This window comes from Nelumbo lutea, chromosome 1 (genome assembly GCF_056320005.1).
Source record: "Nelumbo lutea isolate HS-2025 chromosome 1, American lotus-T2T, whole genome shotgun sequence".
NCBI classification, from domain to species: domain Eukaryota; kingdom Viridiplantae; phylum Streptophyta; class Magnoliopsida; order Proteales; family Nelumbonaceae; genus Nelumbo; species Nelumbo lutea.
The window spans coordinates 98,255,385-98,259,116 of record NC_142684.1 but is presented as its reverse complement, the minus strand read 5'-3'; positions in this window follow the sequence as shown (position 1 = coordinate 98,259,116).

Genomic DNA, 3,732 nt, shown 5'->3' with positions numbered 1-3,732 from the left:
TTGGGAACAACTGCAAGTGTTGCAGCAGCGGCAATAGGAACCGTAGAATTAGTTTTTAAAGAAGGAATGCATGTACTTAAAGATTGTCTTTATGTACAGAACTTGAGAAGAAATTTAATTTATGTTTCAAAATTGTGTGCTGATGGATATACTGTTTATTTTAGTAATATGATTATTGTTAAACGGAATAATAAATTCATCGCATGCGGGGAACTAGAGAACGGTCTCTATGTTCTACATCATTCTCTGGAAACTAACTTAACCGAAACTACGTCGGTCAAAATTCCCAAGAAAAGGAATCGTGATATAGTGAGTCCCACGTGCCTCTGGCATTACCGACTTGGCCATATCGGTATTGACCGAATCAGAAGGTTGGTAAAGGATGGTCCTTTGGATTTTCTAACTGTAGAAAATCTTCCCACTTGTGAACCTTGCCTTCAAGGTAAGATGTCTAAGCGGCCATTTGACGGTAAGCCTGAAAGATCTGAAGGCACACTTGACCTGATACATACTGATGTATGTGGTCCCCTGAGTGTTAGGACACGGAATCAACACGTGTACTTCATCACCTTTACAGATGATTTTTCACGATATGGTTACGTGTACCTAATGAGACATAAGTCTGAATCATTTGAAAAGTTCAAAGAGTTCAGACAGGAAGTCGAGAAACAGTTAGGGAGAGAAATTAAGGCCCTTCGATCAGATCGAGGTGGCAAGTATCTCTCTGACGAATTCAGGGACTACTTAAAGGCCAATGGGATAGTGTCACAATTAGCTCCTCCTGCTACACCTCAACTCAACGGTGTTTCAGAGAGGAGGAATAGGACCTTGTTGGACATGGTCCGATCACTTCTCGTACGCTCACAATTACCCACATCCTTTTGGGGATACGCATTAGAGACTGCTATCTACGTGCTGAATCGGGTTCCAACCAAATCAGTTCCTAAAACTCCATATGAACTTTGGACCGGAAGGAAGCCAAGTGTAAGACACTTGAAGATTTGGGGTTGTCCTACACATGTTAAAAGAACAAGTGCGGACAAGTTGGAATCTAAAACCAGTCGTTGCCTGTTTATAGGCTACCCAAAGGATTCGGTGGGTTATCTATTCTATGACCCGAGTGAGCAGAAAGTGTTCTGCAGTCGAAACGCCCAGTTCTTAGAATCTGATTACATCCTGGACACCCATCGTCAGGAAATAGTTCTTGATGAGGAAAGCTCAGGAGCAGTGGGAGATGTCCCACAAATTCCATGTAATTACCAACCTAGAAGAACCATGCGGGTATCCAGACCACCAGTCCGATATGGTTATGACCAGGATAGTTACCTGGTGGAAACCTTGTTTAGTGAAGAGCATTCCGTGACTTACGCGGAAGCTATGTTAGACATAGACTCCCAGAAGTGGGTGGAGGCCATGAGGGCTGAAATGGACTCAATGGAGACCAATGGAGTCTGGACTCTAGTGGATCCGCCCCCCGGGGTAAAAGCAATTGGTTGCAAATGGATCTACAAGAGGAAGAAGGGCCCCGATGGAAGGATTGAGACCTTTAAAGCTCGCTTGGTGGCGAAAGGGTATACTCAGAAAGAAGGCATCGACTATGACTATGAGATTTGGCAAATGGATGTCAAAACTGCGTTCCTGAATGGAGATCTTAGTGAAGATATCTACATGCAGCAGCCGCAAGGCTTCATTGCTGCTGGTCAGGAACACATGGTATGTAAACTTAATAGATCCATATATGGACTTAAGCAGGTTTCTAGGAGTTGGAACATCCGTTTTGATTCTGCAGTCAAAACGTTTGACTTTGAGCAGAATCCGGATGAGCCCTGTGTTTACAGGAAGTCCAGTGGGGATAAGATCACCTTTTTGGTGTTGTACGTGGACGATATCCTACTCATTGGGAATGATGTAGGAATGTTGACTTCGGTCAAGGTATGGCTATCACAGCAGTTCTCCATGAAAGATCTTGGAGAAGCTTCATACATAGTGGGTCTTCGACTCTATAGAGATAGATCGAAGCGGATAATTGGATTATCCTAGGCTGCTTATATTGACAAAATTGTCAAGAGGTACAGCATGGAGAACTCCAAGAAAGGAAACGTTCCTTTCAGGCACGGAGTCACTCTCTCCAAGAAGATGTCTCCCAAGACTTCTGAGGAGATTGAGAGCATGAGAGACATTCCCTATGCCTCAGCCGTAGGGAGCATCATGTATGCCATGCTGTGCACTCGCCCTGACATTGCTCAGGCGGTGAGTGTGGTAAGCAGATTCCAGGCAAACCCAGGGCAGGGGTATTGGACTGCTGTGAAGAACATACTCAAATACCTTCGAAGGACAAAAGAGTTTTGTCTGGTATTCGATGGTAGTTCACTGCAAGTTCTAGGGTATACCGATGCCGATTTCCAGTCGGATCCAGATGATAGAAAGTCTACATCCGGGTATGTTGTCATGATAGGATCGTGTGCTGTTTGCTGGAAAAGCAGCAAACAGGGGTCCACTGCAGACTCCACAACCGAGGCCGAGTACATTGCCGCAAGTGAAGCTACCAAGGAAGCCGTGTGGATGAAGAAGTTCATACACGAATTGGGAGTGATTCATCCAGCACATCTCCCATCCCGTTGTTGTGTGACAACAATGGAGCGATCGCCCAGGCTAAAGAGCCTCGGGCTCACTCGAAGTCGAAGCACATCGAGAGAAAGTACCATGTACTATGGGAGATCGTTGGTAGAGGGGACGTCCTGATTCAGAAGGTAGCATCAGCGGATAATGTGGCAGACCCATTGACTAAGCCACTGACACAGAAGGTGTTTGAGAAACATGTGGAAAGTATGGGACTCTGGCTTGTACCAGATTGGACCTAAGTGCACGTGGGAGCTGTTAGACAGTTTTGTATGCCCTTAGCTTCAATCTGATTTGATGTACTTTTGTTATTTAGTGGAAATAAATAAAATGCATATTTGATTCATGTTGTTTGGTTTAATTCTGTGTAAAACCCTAAAACTGGACATTTATAGAGACTCATGTTAGTTTTAAATGTTCACAGCCGTTGGATAAGTCTGGGGAGATTTATCCTGCCAAGGCTGATACTGGTGTGCCACAAAGTGTTGGGATGGCCTGTCTCAGCCACCAGGGTAAGACCCGAGGCACATGCAGTATGGGATTACTTGAATCCTTGAACCGGACCAGATTTCCAGTATTGCCCTGGACTTTGGAGATAGATGGGCAAAACTGGAAAGTTACACCTGACCCCTAGACTCGATTATGACATTTCACTAGGTGTTGGATCAGGCTGCCTTTGATATGCCATTCAGTGAGATCCTTAGCGGGGATCAAAACCTGGGTATGTTGGGGCAGTTTGAGAATTCATCTGAGTGGGTGATCATAGTGACAGAATCAGCCACTTTGTCGGACAAAGGGTAATGATCGGGAATGCACTCTCTCTGATGGAAACCAAACTGCCGGCAGTTGATTTCAATCGTTGGAATTTTGTTTTGCAAAATTAATATATTTATATATATATATGTACGGTTTCGAATTGTTTGCAAATGGTTTTAATTCCCGGGATCCATGTGAGACGAGAGTGCGGCACTGTACCTTGCAGCCGAGGGAGAGGTCCTCTCTTGTCGGGCAGTGCTTGATCATTAAGGGCCGAGAGGTTAAGTGTAAGACCATTGAGGATAATACCTGATGGGCTAATCTTGCACCTGCCCACAGTCCCTGGGTTTTTATAAG